At 38.6% G+C, this 22,469-nt stretch overlaps 1 long non-coding RNA gene across 10 annotated transcripts; it reads right to left on the reverse strand.

The window, feature by feature from the left end:
- Nucleotides 1-9,752: 9,752 nt before the first annotated feature.
- LOC110049592 (uncharacterized) lies at nt 9,753-22,091 on the reverse strand. 10 transcript variants are annotated; one of them, XR_016207298.1, is made up of 7 exons: nt 21,998-22,091; nt 18,705-18,764; nt 16,216-16,308; nt 14,921-14,999; nt 13,432-13,516; nt 12,783-12,858; nt 9,753-10,593 (listed from the first exon to the last, which is right to left on the reverse strand). It is a non-coding gene; the product is annotated as an uncharacterized LOC110049592 (long non-coding RNA). The 10 variants fall into 10 exon arrangements; XR_016207300.1 differs by having other exon boundaries at nt 13,432-13,505; nt 18,701-18,764; XR_016207297.1 differs by having other exon boundaries at nt 18,701-18,764.
- Between the last annotated feature and the right edge of the window lie 378 nt (nt 22,092-22,469).

A 22,469-nucleotide genomic window follows, 5' to 3' on the forward strand; every position in this document is an offset into this window, starting at 1 on the left:
AACCAAGCAGAATCCCAGCACGAGCTAAAGAAAGTATCAGCAACAAGAGCAGAAATATGGTTGGCCATTCGTTTCAAAATTACGACAGAGTATACGTGGGTTTTTCTGCCGCGTATACTTGTTTACATACGTTACGTATGGGCTTTGAGCTCATATATATGACCATTTAGATCGCGTATATACGCATTTTTAAATGGCCACATATCTGCGTAAATTCAAGCGCGGGGATATGCGAAATAAATGCCCAAATATACGCGTCCTACAAGGACCCATATATACGCGTGCTAAAATGCGCGTATATACGGGTCTCGGAAATTACGTTTTATATGCCAGCACGAAATGTGCCTTTTAAGAGAATGGCTGTTCGTGTATGATAGCAATGAAAATTACTTTAACTAGAAATCGTCAATATGGCGGCAGTGGTAAAGTGCCTTGTCTTGGTCTATCTGCTATTAAATGTTTGTTACTGCAACTCTCCAGTGAATGAACCTCTAAAAGCAGTTATGCGTGTTTTGAATGACTGTTCAAGATTTTATCCTAACACTAATCGTCGTGAAGTTGCTGTGGATTACTCTGTACATCGTTTAGTGGCCTGCGTAGCTTGGCGGTTTTTAGGCAATTTGAACGCTAAGAAAGCGGCGAAGCCGCGATAACGAGCGCCAAATGCGGCGTAGCCACGAGGAGCCTGGGGGATTCCTGCTCGTTTTCGCGGCTTTGTCACTTTGTGCGCTCGCGCTCAAATTGCTTAAAAAATAGCTAAATTGCAAGCTACGCAGGCTAATCCTTTAGTTGACTCATTGGACAGAGGTACCAAGGCGAATGCTGAGAGAATACGGCCGCTAGAATCGCTGGTGAGACAAATGCAACATTTACTACTTAGATGGGAAATGTTTGCATTAAGAGCAGTTCCATGCACCTCAGTGTACTCCCATTAGGGCTTTGCCAACTGTATCGGCTTCTAATGGAAGAGTGGGTCGTCCAGCCGGCCTATGATATATCAATACCTCAAGGGGAGTTTAAGGAAACAGAATGTGAATTTAGTGTAAGTCCTATTGGGTCTTCACCAGATAATTCATCTGGTTGGGTGTTATCATCAAATGTGTCCCTGGCAGCTAGCTATAGTATTTCCAGTATTACATATATCTTGTAAACTCACTGCGTTCACCCATATTGGTTGTGCGTTTAACTGGTTGTTAATTCTGGAAAGAAATGTGTAATACAAACAGAACATATCGATTGTGCTGGTCGATTCCAGGATGCCATTTTCTTCCATCTGGTAGAACAGAGTGTAGCAGAACTGACCGACTTCAACAAAGACTTCTCTCCAGAGACGCTCAATTCACTGGTTGTGTACAGACAACCCAGCAATTTTGCTTCCCCTATTAAATCCCCTGTGCCATAGCATAGCTCTTCCTACCTCTAAATTTTCATCCCTTCATCTGAACACACTCTAGAGGACAACCCATAACTTTACACAGCAGCTAGGAAGAGAGTGAGCCCAGTCGCAACAGAATTGTTTGTTGCACAACTTTAAGTCTAAAGCCCTATCAAAACCACCGTGTATTACAAACCTCTAACTGATAAGGCAGTGTAGTCCATCAATGTGCCAGAGAGAATTAGGTCCCCTGACGCTGTCAACACGCCTTGTGATGGTATTGAACCACCTCAAATCAGACCCTGCTGGGTCAGTTCGAAAAAACCGTCCTTTCCTTTACACGCTGATGTTGAACATAGATATTTCTACTTCACAAATGACCCAGCATGATACTGATACCAGAATTGGAAAACCCACGTCAGTCTTATTTCGCGGGTTGTTCGAAAGCCGGTTAACGCTAACTCAGGATTAAAAGTTAACACAAATATAAATTTTTCTCTATAAAAATGTCTTCCACTGCTTACGATATATGTATTTTGCGATTACTCAAGTTCAAAACTGAACTGCAAACATTTCCCATCTATGTAGTAAGTATTGAATTTGTCTCACCAGCAATTCAAGAGGCAGAATTCTCTCAGCATTCGCTTGGACACCTCTGTCCTAAACGGTGAACAGAATCCACAGTAATTTCACGACGAACGATCAAGTTCTCTGCCATGTTATGATTAGCGTGAGGATAAAATCTTGAAAAGTCATTCAAAAGACGCTTAACTGTTTCTAGAAGTTCAGTCACTGGGGGAGCTGCAGTGACAAACATTAAATAGCAGATAGACTACGACAAGGCATTTCACCACTGCCGCCATATTGCCGATTTTTAGTTAAAGTAATTTTCATTGCTATCATACACGAAGGTCCGTTCTCCTAAAAAGGCACATTTCGTGCTAGAATATACAACGTAATTTCCGAGACCCGCATATACGCGCATTTTAGCACGCGTATAGATCGTTTTCACGTGACGTCATCACTTTCTAAAATCAAAACGAAAGAGCCATCAACGTTTTTCTCCTCATCAGGCACAAGAGGCGGTATATTTATATCTGTTTACAATTTTACAAATCAATAGCGTGCTTAGTTTGGAATCGAGAGCATTGTGAATTTCAGGGTTATGGAGGTGCGTGACACAAGGCTATAATCGAGTTTGTCGAAAAATATATACTTATCCCGTGATTTTGAGCCTTTTTAGATGTTAAAGCATTAGGAAAAGTGCTTATGTAAATGCTTGTTTGATCAGTACTGATAATCAGTCGCCTAGATAGCCAAAGTAAGTTCCAGATATTTACTCTATTTCCCGGCCGCCATATTGGTGTACCACGGAGGTACACCAACATGGCGTTTTCATACTGGGCTATGTAAATATCGGCGAAACATTTCGACGAATATCTGAAGTTTGGGGAAACGCACAGGCCTAAAACTTGGAGAAGTGGCTTATTTAGTTATCTTCTATAACATCATAATTTCAGAGCTTTTTCCACTGGATGGTTTTCGATTTATTTTTCTATTGCGTGACAGTGAAAACGATCTATATATGGGTCCTTGTAGAACGCATATATTTGGGCATTTACTTCACATGTCCCCGCGCTTGAATTTACGCAAATCTGTGGCCTTTAAAAATGCGTATATAAGCGATCTAAATGGTCGTATACATGAGCTTAAAGCCCATACGTAACGTATGTAAACAAGTATACGCGGCAGAAAAACCCGCGTATACCCTGTCGTAATTTTGAAACGGATGGCCAACCATACAGAAAGGTTAGAGAATTTGTTTACGAATTCATCTGTTCGAGTACACCTAAGTAAAATGCTCTGAGAAACTTCGTAAAGTATAAATAAAGATAAAATCTCGAACTAAACGATATTCTCTCGTTATTTGCTTGTAACAGAGTTATGTGTCTTAACAAGAGTGAAACTCATGTAGCGAATTATTGTACATTTAAGCTGAAAGAAACTAATGTATGTTGAGCCCAGCAAAACAATTCTTGGCTTGCACTGTCACGCAATCCTGACGCAATTAAAAAATTTATTCGAAAACCATTTAGTGGATAAAATCAAGAAATTGTGATGTTATAGGAGATTTAATAAAGATGACACTCCTCGAATTTTTAAGTCTGTGCGTTTTCCCAAGCTCAGATATTCGTCGAAATATTTTGCACAAATTTACAGAGACCAGTATGGAACCGCGGTACGCCTACAAATTTGCGGCCGGAAAATATTGTTAACATCTGGAACTTACTTTGGCTATCTAGGCGACTGATTATCTGTGCTGAACAAACAAGCATTTACATAAGCACTTTTCCTAATACTTCAACTTCTAAATGGGCTAAAAATCACGAGATAAGTATATGATTTCGACAACCGCGTTCGTAGGTCTATGTCACGCATCGCCATGACTATGAAATTCAAAATGTCTCGCTTGCTTGAGAAACGCAAATAACAACGACAAAGGTTAAGGAAAATAGACTGAAACGTTTATAGTTTGATATAAGACCTTGACTCATTTCACACCCTTAAGACTTGCAAACGAGTAATAAGCTATCAATCGATTCCAAGAAATGCAATCAAAAGCAGAATAGCTTAAGCACACCAATTCGATTTAATTTCGTACAGCTTCAAATGCAGAAGATTTAGCTCAATTGCAATATTGCTATTGCTTCTCAGTATAACGACTGTCTGGGTACACGCAGCAAAGCGTCAAGTTTCACTGAAGACACCATCCTGCCTATTCACTCGTGAACCTTGCCATCTTTTAAAACCAAAATCAAGTCACAGTCTTTGATGGTCTTCAAACGATGAGCTATAGTGATAACTGTGGAGTACTTTAGTTTGTCACGCACTACGTTCCAGATTGTTTGTTCTGTTTCTGGATCAGCGTGTGCAGTGGGCTCATCTGAAATGATGGTCTTGCTTTGTAGCAGCAGCACACGAGCCAAATTACACCAATACATAGCATTTGAAAATCGGGAAAATTATACTCCCTTAAAACACAGACTAACTTATCCTTGACGATTGCTTCTGACTCTCTAAAGTTGACAGTTTTAAATCGATGGGTTTCCTGGAAGATCGTGGATCGTGGATCGGGGAACCCAATTCATAATTTATGATACTTAAATAAATAATAAATAAATAAATATGAATGATAACAATTGCGAAAACTTCTTGCAATGGAATAAAACTAGTACAAATTATACTGACTTGTACTTGTTGGTCTTCTTGTTCAGTCATTTTAGCGCGTTCAATAGAAACGCGCAGCGACACAATGGACGCTAAAAAAGACAGCAATTTTGAGGTCCTCTTTCACACAAGCGCGTATAGTTGTGTGACAACGGGGGCTAAGACTGGATTGAAGGTTTCTAGTTGATGATTAAAAGTGCACTTCAAAAAATACACTGCTGTTTATTCTTTGTTTTTTGTTCTGACCCTAGTTAGTCCACACACGTTGATTTTTTTTTGCTACGAGTTATTTTTCTTCGAACGCGGAAGCGATGCGCGCTTGGACCGCAAGAGCGACCGCGAAGCGGGCACAAAAAATGTCTTTCCTCAGCCCCACCCATTTGTGTTTTGGTTCGTTCATGTCCCACGCGCCGGTTTAACATTTTGTTTAGCTTGCGAATACAAGACAAAATAGAGGGCCTGTGGACAGGCTATTCGGACTCTTCCATGCGGGCGCAGGGGTCGGCGCAGGGGTAAACAGCGTGTGAATTTGCTTGAAGGTGCGCAGGGCGTGGGGAGAGCCTGTGCCTCCACACCCTCCAGGCTGATCTTACGGTGCTTGCTACGGCGGTACCGAAGCTTTGTAAACCATTCAGCTAGGTCTTTGGTTAAGTACTTCGACGATTTAGATGAAAACCCTTTAGTATACACGATGGAACGCACGGTGTGATGAGCAAGCAAAAACAGCCCGAGTGGCAAAAACGCCAAGGGGAAAGCTCAGCGCTATGTAGAACGGAACACGTACATTTGGCGGGATGCGCGGGAATTACAAGAGAATAGTATGGAAAAAACACGAGATGTGAAAAAGATCCCTAGGGATGTCGCAAAGTATTAAGGGCCTGTTTACAAGGAGAAAGGGTTACCCTAGCAAGCGGGTTACCCTAACATTCACACATTTCGTCTTTTTTTCTTCGTCGTGTTTACAAGGACCCTGGCTGGCGGGTTAACTTTTTCCCTTGTAAACACTCCAGGTAGGATTAACCCGCCTACCGGGAGTTAGCTTTCTACTTGTTTCCAGACCCTTTGAGTGTAACCGCGCATTACGTTGTCCCGAGTTGTAGGGTTACCCTACCTGTGAAATTTTGCTTGTAAACCCTGGCTATCTTTTGCCCTCCAGCTGGGTTAACCCGCTTGCCAGGGTAACCCTCCCTACTTGTAAACAGACCCTAAATGCTTTTGAAACTCAAAGTGCAAGGCTAACGTCGGAGGGAACCCACCGGGAAACCATGAGAGATCGCGCGAACAGGACAGCCGTGTGAGCTATGCCGAACGTTGATTATCACCTGGGTCCCGTTTCTCGAAAGCACCGGAAACTTTCCGGGCCCGGAAAGCCATAGCAAAATCTCGAACCGTACGATTACAGAGCTGTTTTATTCACGTATTCTTAATATGAACAGAGGTTCCCTTCATACAAGAAGTTTCAGGCGTATGCACTTCTCCGTTTGTAGATACAGATGAACTAAAAATGGCTTTACGGGCCCGAAAAGTTTCTGGGGCTTTCGAGAAACGGGCCCCTGAGGTCTCATTGAACCCCACTTGGTAGGATGAGGATTAAAAGCTCACTGGGTTGCGAATGCAAGGAGAAAAATGGTGGGAACTCACAGGGGAGTCCATGATTTCCAACGGAAACAACCCGCTCCATTTTCTTTTAATGCCCTTCATTAAATGGCAACATTTAAAAGTAATAAAGTCATGCAATTTGAAATATCAAATTTTAAAAACGGTTTAATTAAAGTAGTTCTTTTCTTTTTTACTTGTTTCTAGCTTGTACCCGTAATTATAAGCTTTGATTATCAGGTCTTAACACGGGGATATTTAAAAACCTGCAAAAATCGATCAATAAGATTATCAGAAAAGACTGATCGAAATTAATATGACGGCCGCGTGAGTCGGTCTTTACAAAAGTTTTTAATCTCACGTATTGCTGTCTTAATAAAGACTTAAAATGCAAAGATTTGGAGTGAAATGGATATTTTTGAAGTGATACAATAGTTTTGCGTATGGAATTAAAATCAAAGTCATGAAAATATGCAGCGGCGTTTTTGACAGCGATTGGTTCTAGTTTGTAATCAATATTCATGACTACTTGTGGAATTTGCATCAAACCAAATACTTTGTCATAGTGTGAAGACGTGGATTTATGTGCTCCTGGTGATGTCGGATCTGGCCATGTTCTTCCTTCGAAGAAGATAAAGCAGGACGAGACAGACGTATTAAAATATTAATGGTGAGTGTACGTTTTAATCTTCTTGCTCCTCACCGAATGGAACAATTTCTACCTGGCCAAAGTTAAGTTCCACCCTTTGCTCGCAATCCGGCACATAGGTCGTAGTCGTAGTTTTGCAATCACTGAGATGAAACGTTTTAGTGAAAGGTTACGAAATAATTTTTGCGAGAGTTTGTAAGATACTTGCGCTGAATTTGTTTGATATTTCCTGTTTTCCTCGTTGCGTGTTGCTCCCGGAAAGTCGAAAACCGTTACCACGTGCTGTCGGTGCAGCCGGTGCAGCTGCTGCTTGCCGTGGTAGGTAATAGTGTAAACATTTGTCCCGAGGAAAAGCTTATGTTTCTCTTTTCTGTCTTCTTTTTTTAGAAGAGGAAATGGCCTAATGGCGAAGATGGGGAAGTTATTGGTATGACCCGACTAACGAAAGAAGAGATCGAAATTCCCGAGGAGTTAATGGTTATTCAACATTGAAGATGACGACCAGATAAGAATTCTAATTTCATAACTTTCGATTAAAATGGTGGCACTATATTTGAAGCGTTGTAAGGATTAGTTCTTGATATCTTTTTTCTAGCAGAAAAAGTCATGGTATTTATTTGTGTTGAACGGCTGATTATGATATATATTTTCAATAGCTAACCTTCGGCCGTGATTAATCTGAGATTTCGATACTGGAAGTCACCACTTTGGTCATCATGATTTAAGGAAATACTTTTAAGTGGATAAACAACGTTGAGTTTTTACGGTGGCACTATATTCTATATTCTATATTTGACTCTGGCCAAAAACGTCGATTGCAAATTACAACAGACTTCTAAAGAAATACGAAAATACTATAGGGCTGCCGACAGCCATCCGAGGTATTCCGAAGATCGCCGATGATAGAATTCCGGAGAGTACTCGAAGATTTCCGAAGACTTCCGAAGATTTCCTAACGGAAACGAAAGTTTTGGGAATACAGATTGGGACAGCTAAAGGGAAATTACTCGGAGATTATAAACTGCTTTCAGAATCATGTGGTTATCGAGATATCTTTCGCTGTAAAATAAAGCTTTCCTTGCATATCGTTGTACCACAAGTTCTTTAAAATAAATTGAAAATATCTTCAGGTTATTGGACAAAGTAAACAACTCTCAGTTTTTGAAAGTGCCACCTTAACGACAGCTCAACGTTTGTTTAACCTCTAGATATTGAACGTTCAGGCTGCTAAGATCAATATCTGGTTTGTAGGTGCCGTAAAGAGGGAAAAAAGCAGAGAACTAAAGCGAGTGATCAACAAAATTATCGACTAGGAGATATTGTCTTGATGTGCTACCAAATTCTCAGAATCACAGTTAAGACCAAGTAAGGCAATCGTTAAGGAGAGTTGATATTTTCAGCTTTGAAGTACGAACGACTTCGGGATTGTGGAGAACAACTGAAAATGTAAAACCTGTTGCTGTAAATTCTTTAAGCATTTGCAAATCAAATTCGATTCTGTCATCTTGTTTTTCAACAACTGTCTAGTAATGACCTCCAAAAGGAGAACCTTTCGCAAGCAACTACTATACAATAAACATTAAAAATTAGCTTTATCACTGATTGTTTTTCAAGACTGTGAAGGCTGCCAACAATTTTGTAACAATCATAACCAAAACTAGAAAGACCAGCAACAAATTTGTTAACAAGGATGACAATATTTGCATATGAATTAATATTAAAAACGTCCCTTGTCATACAATGTTCTCGTGGCGTCTTTGCAAAACATGCTTGTTTTCTTTCATTTCTAACGTTTGAATTTCTGGACGTTCAAAAGAAGTACATAAGCATTTTTCTTTGATGAGCTTCGTTCAAAACAGATTAGAATATTTTCGAAAACTTTTCAACAAGGATTTTATATTTTCACGGTGGATTATTCCGACATTGTTTTCACTTTACGAGTTCACAAAAGATAATGAACCGGCCGAAGAAATTTTACGCTAATTTAGGAATAAACATCTTTGTACTACCAGATATTTTGTGGTGTTTACACTTCAGTTGTTGCACGGGAAAAGAGAACGGAGCGAACGGTCGCATCAAAAGAGAACATTACCTTGTTTCGAAACTTAAATGGGTCATAACCCATCGAAATTGGGCAATTCTGCGGGGGTACAATGATTGGATTTTGATTGATAAGAGTGTTCTTGCTCCTGTGCAACTGATCCGAAGTGTACCGTCTTTATTATCATCTGACAGAGAAAGATATGAAATGACAAGCTACTAACAGTTGCAGATCAAATTCAATTGCAAATAAAATTAAACTCGGTTAGTTGAAACGGTATTTCACGGTCACTGCGATTTTCGGCATTAAATTCCATTTTGTCGCCAGTTTGATCCATTTGTCATTTCATCTTTTTCATGTCTTGAGGAATTCTTGCATCACCTCGCACAAAATCCATCGCGAAGTTCGTTGAAAAATGAAATTTAACACTGTTTGGCAAAAATTTAATTCGAGATGGAAAATAAACTATCTTGAAATATCAAAACTGCTTTTTCAATGCGAGGTGGTGCCGTAGTTTTTGACGGGATTTTCTGTGAACTGTTGTCTTTGAGAATTTTTTTGCAATCCAAAACTTCTGAAGGGTAACCTCTTTAAATTTTTCTCAAAAAAAGTTGTAAGGGGAAACGCTGTGCAAATTTTTCCAATTTTCCCGCCAAAAGTCTTAGTTTTTAAACGCAAACTTTTTTCTTCACACGTTTTGATTTAATTTCACTGATTTTTAATTAATTAATTAGTTATTGCAAAACAATAAAATAAAATGAAAACAACAAGCGGTGGTTTTTATAGTGTACATTTTAGCATTGTTAACAAATATTTAAGACAATAAAAAATACTACAGCAAATAGAAGTCAATTACACACGCGTCTTCAATATAACTTTTATTGGCTTGTTAACAATCCAATTAAAATTCATTACAAACAATAAAAAATAAAAAAATTAACAGTGCGCTTTCAAAAGGGCCTGGTAACTAGTCAAAATGTAGGCTATCTCTTTTACTACTTTTTGACTATGTAGGGTTGCCAAAAAGAAAAAAAATTCTGCGTTTCTGAACAGAGTCTAGCCAGAAATCAAGCATATACTGTGACTTTTGATGGAAAAAATCCTACATAGTGCAAGATTTTTTACGCCAAAAGACTCAGTACGTGTTTGACTCAAAACCAGACACCATTTAAAATTGCAGACTTTTTTTTCTAGGGACAATTTTTCCACTAAGACTTAGTTTCGTTTACGATTTTTTTCTTGGCTCTTTTAAAAGCGCAACCTTTCCATCAATTCAACGCGTCCTCGAAAACTAGAAAGATTTAATAAATTTGTGAAATAGACACTAGACAATTAGAGAGTAATTTCAACGAGTTTAATAACGAGACAAATCTAGGTAATATTAATATTCTACCTTAATTTTCAAGCTACAAACTTGAAATACAATTCACGGCTTCCTCGAAAACTAGAAAAATACGAGACAATTTGACAGTAATTCCAATGTCGTCTTTCGACTCTTAAGTTTTGTGTTGTGAAATCACTGATACGATCTCCGCCCTAACAATCTTTCGCAAAAAAAAAACTTAATCGACATAAACTTTGTCTTGTAAATCTACCTTACTCGTAAAACGTGATCCACTGAAGAACGATCTAAACGAAGTTCTTTGCTTTCCTTTGCTTCCTTCTCCATGTTAATATCGCTGCATGTTCACTAAAGATGGCAGCCTGAAAACAAAGATCAAGAGTACTTCCAATTAACAATGGGTATACTGAAACTCAAAGAACAAAATATACATAGTGTATACTGGACTAAAGTTTACAAGGCAATTCTCTCATCGGGAATGCACTTATCGTTTGGTTATATCATCATCATAGAAGTACACGGGGTTTATATAACGATATTAAGAACAACACGAAATAAATAGCTCAGGCTAAAATATAGCACTCAAAAATTAACCCTTATTTGCAGAGTTTGTAGGCGAAAAGCTCGCAGGCAAAATAGCTCACTAAAAATTTCACAGCAAAAATGTTCGTGACAAAACGGGCAATATCTTCATTTTCTCCTCGAGGAAGAATTTATGCGTTGTTAACGCGAATTTAAAATAACTCGTGAAATTTTTGACTGATGAAAAGATCTCGGGTAGCTCCACATTTCTACAATATTAAAATAAAAGTAATGTAATTTGTCGGACGTTTATGACCAAATGCAAACAAAAATTGAAATATTTACAAGTCATAAGTGAATAACAAGCTGCTTTGAAATTCAAACTGTACTTCAAATGCAATACAAGTCATGCAAAAATCGTCTTCCAAGATTATAAGACAATAAGTAAATTACAATAGATTTTACTGTAATTTCCAGGTAATTATGGTTTTCTCTTGGTCACCTTTGATCTGACAATTCGACAGCTACAGCTAGTTTTGACGAGACGGCTTTTATGAAACTACGACTGAAATAGTATTCACTTTGACAGCTATTTCAAGAACATTTCCCAATGGTATCTGAAATCCCAGGGGGAAATTCACACAACGGCGAAAATCTGAAAATTGTCATGGCCAAAAATAAATAAATAAATAACTCCGTGATTTGAAAGCAGTCATGAAGCATTTCTCTCCCACTGTTAAAGTTTTAGCATTTGATCAGATGAGACTGACCTCTGTGTAACCAAGAACGTTATTTCACGTGAACTTTCAGGACACATGTAGTACTCTCATGTGGCACTGTTATTATGCTCCACAAGGTGGTTCTAGCTTCAAGATCTATGGATATGATCCCTATGTCTGTCCATTCACATAAAATCTATGCAGTATTTTCGTGTGCTGTCTATAGTAAAATGAAATTTGATACCTTCTTTATTTTGGCAATCTTCACACGATAAAGTACACGATCTTTTCAACAAGAACTTCGGCTAAATTTTCAGGCTGTCTGGTGCCATTTGCTGTAAATTTTCTTTCAGGCTTTGTTCTGAGAATTTGGTGATATATCAATTGCTTAGTCCTTATTCAAAGTCCTTAGTCAAGAGACAAATTCTCCTTACAGGTTTTGAGTTATCTAGACAATTCCTTTTTGAGATTTAGTCTTTAAATCCTCTTTACTGTTTCTTTATGGTTATGTTTGAGACTGTCAGGAGAAATTTTAAGATGATCACTCATGAGGCTTAAATGACTACGGAAGCATTGATACATGAACTGGAAAACAGTTAGTCGTTGTTCCAATTAAGCCGCTCGTCTCACAATTTGAATATTCACCAACAACAATACCTCGGCAATTGTATTCTTAAATGTTTGTATAACATACATGTACAGTAAACAACTGCTGCTTATAAGCCCTGGGCTTACACGACTTCATAAAGGCTCTTAGTTGGGCTTATAAACAGAGGGTCTATATCCGAGGGGGCTTATAACCAGAATAAAGAAAAAAACCGTTTCAGAACGAGCTACATGTATAGCTGGACATGTTGATCGAAACGGGTTTTTCATTTACTGGTAATTACATTTAAGCTTTAAAACATCATAATAAAACGAATTCAAAACAAGGAAAGCTAGACTGAGGTGGGCTCAGGGTTGCCACCCACCGCAACAAAAAAAAATCCCTGACTTTTCACTGACTGTAAAGCAATTTTCACTGACCCTGCAGGATGACTATTCTGGCCATGAATCAACAAAAATAAGGATGGCTCAGGGGGGGGGGGGGGGGGGGAGGGAGGGTGGCTTATAAGCGGCAGTTTACAGTTACCCTGAAGGGCTGGGTATCCAGTTAGCCACATAACAAGGGTTTCTTGAAAAATCTGAACTGAGAAACAGTAACATCTCTACTCGTATAAATTCTTTCCCTGCATTGTGTACGATTATTCCCTGTATTGCACCACAAAGTGGTTAAAAACCATTCCTTTTAACAGAAAATTGTGACTTACCTAATAGTCTCAATTTGATTCTTTTTCCTCTCGAGTGTCAGTACAGCTTTTATTGTTTTTTTTTTCTGTTTTGTACCTAGTAAGAACCAGTAAATGTTTTAACCTTTATGACATCCTTCATCCCTTAATTTCAAAAACTACAGTTAACACAACTTAAAAGAAACCATCAGTTTTATTCCATTTCAACCCTACATGGGCAAGTTTCAAAGATGAAGGCAAAGCCAAGTCTGCATCAGGTCAAGTGATACACATGTACAGCATATCCAGGTCTCTGTTGCATTTAATGATAAGGCATTTTTCTACTCTGCCTGGGTGGGATGGTAGTCTGTCTCAGGGTTAGCAGCCAGTATTAAATTAATCCAGTACCCATTATTTTGTACACCTAGCTAGGTGAGGTCCCATGCGCTGACCATTAGCCCACTCTGTCCCTCCTTCCACAAAACAATACTCCTCAGCAATAGTAACCCAGGTATTGTAATCTGGATGAATTTTTGTACCCCCAACCCTCGCCACCTAACAACAGTTTGTTGAAACACATGTAACTGAACAGTAGTGAGCCAATAAAATCTTTGTTCGTTTTAACTTTCTGCACAATAATCATTCCTACATGTAGTACATGATACCAAACATAAATAAAATTGTGACTGACCTACTATTGGGATCCAGTGTCTCCATTCAATTTTTTCTCCTCTTGAGTAGCTCATAGCTCTTTTCCTTGCTTCTCTGTTTTGTATCTAGTAAGAAACTGCAAATGTGTTAACCTTTATGGAATTCCTTGATCTCTTAAATTAAATAGTAAACTATACAACTAAAAATAAGTCACCAGAATTTTTAAAGTTTCAACCCTACTAGGTGGAGTTTTGACGATGAAGGTCAAGTTAAGTCCCTTCAGGCCAACTGATCTAAACCACTACAGTGACGGCTTATTTGGTTTCTGTAGCATCAATTATTGATAACAAGACTAAAAGCTGGCTGGTGGCCAGCTGGGTTAGTGTTCTTGATTTCTAAGTCACTCAGGACCAAATAAAGTGATCCTGGAATTTCTGTAGTTGTATTTTCAAAAAAGAGAGAACTGAAAAATTTTTGCCCAACTCCCAGAAATTGATTACTCAGTACTATACGGTGGAATCCTGATTTTTTAAACTTCAAGGGAAAAAAAGAATTGGTTTGAAAAATTGGTTTGTTCAAGAAATTGGGGGTTTGAACTTAGTGTCACATTGTATGGGGGAAACGACTTTTGCTTTCAAGAATCAAGAGGTTCCAAAAATTGAGTATTAGAAAAATTGGGATTCCACTTATCTGATTTTTTTTCAAATTTACCCCACGACTTGGACAGACATGTATATATGTAGAGTTAGGTCTATCTCAATTATGTCCACAAATGGAACAAAACATGGCGTCTTCTTGGACCTCCCTTTTGTCCAGCTGGTTTGAACTGTTTGGGATCTTTCGTTGTTACATGTATGAATCATAATTTCTTTTGGCTTCCTGAACATTTTCCTTACTTCTTGGTTTTTTGTTGGCAGTGGCTCACAACCAGAAAGAATTTTCCATATTTTGCCATTAACAAATTAATGTTCCAAAACTGTCATAGAAGCAACAACATGCATGATGTGGTCGTCATTGGCGATCTGGTTACTGCCACGTTTCAACCTTGTGATAAGACATCTTTTTACCCCTCCCCTACCCCCCCCCCTCTTAAATGGGATGCCAGTCTCTTGTAGGGTAGCTCAGTATGACTATCACCCAGTATCTATTTGTATATCTGGGTGGGGGGAGGCACTGTGACAGTAACAGGTCATGTCCAAGAACACAATGCAGTGCAGTAACTAAACTGTGAAACAACTCTTTTTGTTTTAATTTTCTGTCTGCATAATCTGTGTCAATATTCCCAGCACAGGTAAAATAATAATAATAATAATAATAATAATAATAATAATAACAACAATAATAATAATAATACAAACTTTATTGAGTACTTTTTCAAAATAATAATAACAATAATATTAGATTTATGAAGCGCTAAAATTATAAACTATTCTAAAGCACTTCACAATGCAAGATTAAGATTACAGTAAAATAAAAGAAAAACTTATTTAAATCATCAGACACACACACAAAAAGACACAAAGACTCACCTGATATGGTATCTATTGCTTCAATATGAATCTTTCTCCACACAAGTCTGAGCACACAGCACAGCTTTCTGGTTTGCATCTAGTAAGAAATGGGAACTGTGTCAAGCTATTATTACACCCTTCATCTCTTAAGTTTTACAACCTACACAATTACAAATAAGTCGTCAGATTTTTTAAGGTTTAACCCCACTAAGGTGAGTTTGGACTACAGTACATGTACATGTATGAAGGTTAAGGTAAAGTCTGCATCAGGCCAAGTGATCTAAATCACCACAGTCTGTCACATTTTTTAAATGTTCTTAAAAGAAATAGAAAACATGTACTGTGTTTCTATCGAGTCATAGAAACAGAAGTGGAAGTTTGGGAGAACGAGAAATGCTGTGGGAACACGAGCCGCAGGCAAGTGTTTCCACAGCTATTTCGAGTTCTCCCAAACTTTCACAAGTGTTTCTATAACTCGATAGAAACACAGAGAACATGTTTTCTATTTCTTTTAGAAAACACCGCGACGATAAAAGGGAAAACAACTTGTTAACTTTGATTATCAAAATGTAAATTCTCTTTGTTTGTGCCATCATTACGTTGACAGCTTGTGCTAGTTCTGTGTCTCTATTGAGCTAAAGAAACATGATTTTTAACCACTCAGTGCACATATTTTGTTAGGGCTGTTTTCTAATAATTGATATTGAGAAGTTCTACTCCCCCTGTGGATTCATGGGATGCTTGTCTGCCTATTTCACAGTACTACGTGATGTAAAAAAAAAAATCATTAGATATTTTAAGAGTTTCAACCTTACAGGAGGAGGGTTTGACAATGATGGAATGGGATGGGATGTAAGTCTGTCGCCAGGTTAACAAATTTACTTGAAACCTGTATGTACACCTAGGTGGAGAGAGGTAGTGTGAGAGTTAAGTGTCTTAAGTTAGAACACAACACAGAGATCCTAACTATTGACTCAAATGTAGATTTCTTGATCTGCAGTCCAATGTGCTTAACATTAGATTACCGTGTCCCTCCCCGATCCTCTTATAAAAGAATACTTGTCAACTGTTCCCCTGAGGCATTGCAGTTCTACAGAATTTTTGTACACTCTTCTCCTGAAGGGCTAAGGTGTATGGCCACACACATGTAACAACAGTTTCTTAAAAAGTTAAGCAGTGAGACAGTAACATCTCTGTTTGTTTAACAATTTCCGCCTGCATTGTGCACTGTCATGTCTAGTACATGTACATGAAACCAAACACAATTTTAATTGTGTTTGAGTCACAATTTGTTAAAACAAATTGTGACTCACTCTATATGGAATCCAATGCCTCAATGTAATTCTTTTTCCACTCAAGTCTTGGCACATACATTGTACTTTCATTGCTGCTTCTATGTTTTGTATCTATATGTAGTAAAGAAACAGGAAATGTTTTAACCTTTATGACAGGCTAAATCTCTTCAATTTTACAAATTTCACAATTAAAATTAAGAGGTTTGACAAAAGAAGGAAGGGTAGAATCTGTGTCAGGCCCAACAATCCAAAACATCCCAGCTTTTGGAAGTATAAAGTGATTAAAAGTATTTCTCCTCTCCCTCCACCCCCTAGATGGGATGCTAGTCTGTAGCAGGGTTAGTCCCCAGCATTGAATTCACTAAGTCAGGGTTTTCCAAATACATGTAAGCCAGCGCCCTGCGCAAGTCACTGGCTACTTCAAGCATTTGCCCAGGTACTTTTTGTCGCAAAATTTATTAATACGCACTTTTGTTTCTCCAATGTAATGATCTGATCTTTCCGAGGAAATAAATAAAATTGTGAAAATCTAAACAGTGCAGCTATTACCTATACATGGACCTTTTGGACTTGCAAGCAAGAGCGATATTTTGGGCGGGCATTACGTACATGTACATGTATCAGCTTTGTTGGCATGTGAACATTTTCTACATGTACAATGAAGCAGAGGCAAGAGACCCTGGGTGGGGGGGGGGGGGAGTGCTCCCTTTTACAAGCTATACACAGTGTAGGTATGTGTGGCCCCAAAGGGTATGGTTTTTCAGCTGTTTTGGTCTTTCAGGTTTTTAAGAAGAAGCCACTTTTTCATCATTAAGGAAAAGAAAATCATCAAAAGCCCTTCACAAATTATGTTTACAGTAATTTAACATTGGTCTAAACTAGGGAACTAATTATAATGCAGGTCTGAAACAGGGTTTTGATTTAAGGGTCAGGTCACAAAAAGGGTTTCAAATTTTTGGTCTGGTCATAAATAGGGTAGGGAACATCGCAGATTTTGGTCATAAATAGGGTGAGGATTTTGGGAAGCAGGCCGCACACCCCCACCAAGTTTTTCTGGGAGAACAACCCCCTCCCCCCCCCGTGGAGCAGAAGACTAAGTGTTTTTTATTAGCACTGTTGAAAATTTTGAAGACAAACAGGTAAACTAATATTTTGTGCTGTTCCAGTTTTTAAAGCAAGGAAAAACATTGAATCGGCTAGTATGTGAGCTTAAATGACCACACATTGATACAGCTCTCTAAGCATCCACGTGGTGAATGTGAGAGCAGTCTTCATCATGAAATGTTACTTCAAGTGACAGTTTGAAAGGTATCTTAACAATAAAGGCCTTAATTCATCAACACAAGTGCTTCGAATTTAAGACAAATGAAAACTCATAAAAATGTCAAAAAATTGAAGTGGAAACAAAACGAGATCCCTGATTTGTTGTGATACTTTATGTATGTGACAGGAAAGATACATGTATCACAGTAAATTGCTTCAATCCTTTCACAATAATGCACCCAATTCATCCGCAGCTCTTTTTCATGACAAAAACTAAAACAATCTTCATAATAAAAATTTTTTCCTTAAACTTGCATAATAAATTATTGAAATAATATTAATAAAACTAAAGTTAATTCATGTTACTACAGTTCAATCAAATTGCAAGCCAGACATGATACTGCAATATAACAAGTACTGATGGAACGAAAAGCATTATGTAGCATTTTACATGGCCGTTATGTGAACTTCCACAGAAACTCATCTTGCAATGAGCGAATTTTCAATAAACTCCTGTTAAAATAAAGTGTACAGTAGCCTGCACCAAATTAACTTTTAGGTTGTCAAAATGCACCCCATGATCAAGATGCATAGATTTTCAGATTTTCCAGGGTCTTCACTCCATTGCCTCCCCCCCCCCCCCTATGCAGGAGGGGGTAAGCCATTTTGGGGGGTACTTCCTACAGTACATGGGGAGGCTCTACCTGTAAGGGGCACCTTTTTTAGGCTTCAGGTATATAAAAGGGTAGAGATTTCACAAACTGAGGTACATTTGTATACGAGGGACAGGTACGGAAATATTTCACGTAGGCATTTAAACAGGGCCTCTAATTAAAATTTGTTGAACAGATGCACCTTATGGCTGTACGATTTTATTTATTAGGCACTAGTGAAAATGGCAAAACTTCCTTTTTTGACAATTTATTTATAATACGGGCCAGTTATGAAAGTTATAATGTGAAAGGGGTACAAAAGGGTTACTAAGGGCTTGGACCTTGGGGCAGAGCCTCCCATGTATGTGTAGAACTTTGTAGAGTATCCTCCGTCCCCCCAAAACAGTGGTTGATGCTAACATGTCCACTGGGCCTCTTAGTTTATCATAATAGTCATCTCTTTGTTATCCTTCTACATATTTAAAACGTACTGTAATATTATTTTGTGGTTAACTTTCTTTTGAAGATAAAGCTGGTTATAGTTTTAAAAGGCTGCTTTAATACATGTAGCTACTGTTATCACTCACCTACCAATCATAGTTTTCATGTTGATATCGTCATGTCCTGTCTTTCGGTTTGATGTGTTTCAAACTGTGGGAACAAACAATGTACATGTACTGTATGATCTCGGGTGACTCAAAGTAACTACGTTAGGGGTGGACCATTTGACTTTTGCAGGGAGCATGGGTAATTTGGTACAGGCACATATTTTTTTTAGACCCTTTCATGCACTAAGAAGTTTTTTTCTCCAGATGTGTGAATGTACAATTTTTTTTTCTCAGTGTAACATGCTTTTTCTGGCTCACTGAACACACATGACATTTAGCCTTTGCATGGCGTTTTCTTGATGTTTCCTTGTTTAATTTATGTTGTTATTTGGCAGTGATTGCTTGAAAAATTTAGTCACCCACCATGGCCATCAAAATGGTCACAGCTTGGAGTGCTGGATACTCATGCCATTCACACATCACTTACTGGCACGCAATTTAATGGCTTTCTTCTTAAACATGTAATGTTTCCTACAGTGTTAAAAGCTTACGGAAAACACAACTGAATTTTTTGCTCAAAAGAAATTCTCCAAAGACTTTTTTAATCTTGAAATTTGTCCTTGTTGGAGTTATTAGCAAAGAGCTTCATTCTTCATGCTTATTTGACTTGAAATTACTCACCAGATTACACCCTGAATTGTGCGCCTCGACTCAGTCCAGTTACATATGGGTTATTGACCAAGAGTGAGGTCAAGATGGCTGGATATTGGCCAAGTTCGTTTTTGCATGTTAATGGACAAAGTCAAAGTCCATAAACACAGGAGAAAAGAACAAGGTCAATATTCAGCCATCTTGACTGAACATGGAAGCCTGGTCAACATAGGAATTACTATGTACATGGGATAAAGCACAAATTTTTCTTGTGGGACACAGCACATAACCCTGAGTGGCAGGATGGCACCATCTTGCCTGTTAGGGTAGCTAACACAGGATTTGGTTAATCTTGCCTGCTCAGGGAGCTAGCCATATCATATAATATATTATTATTATTATTAATAGAATATAGGGCTAAAACTGGACCTGCATTCAGGGATTTGTAATGGGTGATTCCAGAAAATATCCATACCCTACCATGGGCGGCATGAACATTTCAACCCCCCCCCCCTTGCCTTCAGGAAACCAAAATGTTCTACCTCCCCTCCAAATCCTCCAAATTCCAAAATTGTTAACCCCTTCTCTCCATTGGAATTTCTGATTTTTTTCCAGACCCTTTGGAATTCCTGTTTGACTGCCTACAACTTCTAATGAACAGGAAACTTGTGCTTTTTCCCCCTCCAAGAAAATTCTGCTCAAGTTTGTTAATTTTTAATAAAGTACCTCCCTCCAAGAAAATTCTGGTCAAGTTTGTTACTGTTTAATAAAGTACAGTGTTGCTTTCCCTTCTAAGTTTTATCTTTAAGTTGCTTACCACCAAATAAAACTTTTGGTTTTCAGTTCATTAGCTTCATATTTTCAGAAGAGTAGATCAAATTGATATCAGTGGAAGACAAAAGTGCCGTCACCCGCCACCTTGAAAATTTTGTTGAGTAACTGCTGACCACTAGTTATGTGCTATGCAGCCTACAAATCTGTCAGGCATTCCATTTGGAAATGAGAGACTGGTGTGAATTTTTCAAACACAACAAGATCGGCAATCGACAATTTTAGATCAGAAAGAAACACACACTTGCTTTATATTTCATTAATCTATCAACTTATTCATCAACTTTAAGGCTTCTTCAATGTGGAGCTCACTGCACGACCCATCTGTTCACTCATCCATGTGAACGCTAACACCTGCTTGATTGATCTTTATCCTGCTTTCGAGGTTGGTTCATGCTTCATTTACAAACCATAAACATTAACGTTAACAGATCAGCGATTTTAAACGAAACTTTTACCATCTTCCCCCTCTGGAAATTCAAAGCTGAAACCCCCCATGCATTCGGAATTCCAAACTGCGTTACCTCCCCATACCTTCAGAATTCCAGTCGAAGAACCCCACCCCCCTCCATTGGAATTCCAAAATGTTGCCTGTAGTATGGGTACAGATATTTTCTGGAATCACCCAATAATACAGGCAGTTTCATTTATGGGCCAGGCACTGGGAAAATTGACTGACTGCAAGGATGATTTTGCTTGTCTAGTTTGACCACCTAGGGGAAAGTTTTCTTACAAAGAAGTTTAGTTCAGAAAGTTTTGTCCACCTGTGGAAACCAGTCACTCTGTTGCTGAAAATGTCAATGAAAGCCCTACAATTTAACTTCCAACTGGTTTAAAAAATATGCACAGCTATTCGCTCTTAGACACTTTTCGTTATGAAGACTGACCTGTGATGTAGTAGCTAAACCGGTATTGAAATGATCGAGAGTTGTCAGCGTCATATAAAAACCAAAACCAATAGACCATTTCGCAGTTGTCTGCTCAGTGACCTGGCCTTTGGATAGCAGCGAGGCTGGAGTTGACCTTGTTTTGATACAGACCTCACTGCTTTTGTTGTGTAAAACGAGTTGTGCAGATGCTAACTAGGTGCATTTACATGACAAAAGCAGTGAGGTCTGTATCAAAACAAGGTCAACTCCAGCCTCGCTGCTGTCCAAAGGCCGGGTCACTGAGCAGACAACTGTGAAATGGTCTATTGCAGTTTAGTATCACCAAACTAGTGGACTAATGCAAATCCTGCATTTTGATTGGCTACACTACTAGGGGACTATTAGTAATAGTCCTCGAGTAGCGAAATTGGCGCCATCGAGCAGGACATTTTCTTTCGTTTTATTCCCAAATAAATATTTCTTAAACTTGCATTTGCTAACTTAATTATTTACCTTTTCTGTCCCACTAGTTGGGTGATACTAAAACAATTAGACCCTTCGCCCTCAAGGGCCACGGGTCAATAGCCCATTCGGCTTCGCCTCATGGGCTATTGACCCGTAGCCCGCAAGGGCTACGGGTCTAATTGTTAATTATACCTACTACACTACTCGTCCAATCTCAAACCGCAGTTAAACCAAAAGCAAAACCAAAGTAATTGCCTGATTACTTTCGACACTCAACTGAAAACGTTTAAATCCGCTCTTTGTACTGACTGTTGCATTGAAGCCCGAGCGAAGTGTTATTAAAAATGTTTATATTGCCATGTGCTCAAAGTCACCTTCTAAAAGCGTTTCCTTCCACTTGCATTAACTACTGCAAGTTTCTTTCGATTTGAAGGAGTAAATCTTACTTGTGATAAAATAAAAACAAGCCCCAGAAGAGCAAATAAAAACAGAAAACTTCAAAAACGCCAAAATGCCTTACCTTGCATGAACCTGTAAACAACTCCCGCCATGTTTTCGAAGACATCAGTCTTCTGGACACGTGATCTTAGATTGTGCTTCCAGTGTATGATGGGAGCGGATGTGACATCACGCCATTCCTACAGTCGTCCTTTTTGCAGCTTTTCTAAAGTTCGTCTTCAATCAACGGAATATTTCATCGCGTAGAATGCCTATTGTTCTCGGGACATTTACTTGCAGTCGAATAAAAATTATAGGTCTGTAATATTAGCAGCGAAGCGTAAACAGGGACGCTCTGATTGGTCAAAGATCACGTACGCTTTCCTCCGAAGGGAATACTGCCTTAGCTCATTAACTTGTCAAGGCGGGGCTAAGAAACAAAGGCCTCGAAAGTTATTCTTTATTCTATTGTTTCCGATATCGCGTATTTCAAGCTGGCTATTTCAAGCGTTGGACTTGTAATGGATATTTGCATCCGATTTTTACCATAGGCC

The sequence above is a fragment of the Orbicella faveolata genome, unplaced genomic scaffold, assembly GCF_042242905.1.
Source record: "Orbicella faveolata isolate gen_17 unplaced genomic scaffold, um_ofav_v1 contig_2, whole genome shotgun sequence".
Taxonomy (NCBI): Eukaryota; Metazoa; Cnidaria; class Anthozoa; order Scleractinia; family Merulinidae; genus Orbicella; species Orbicella faveolata.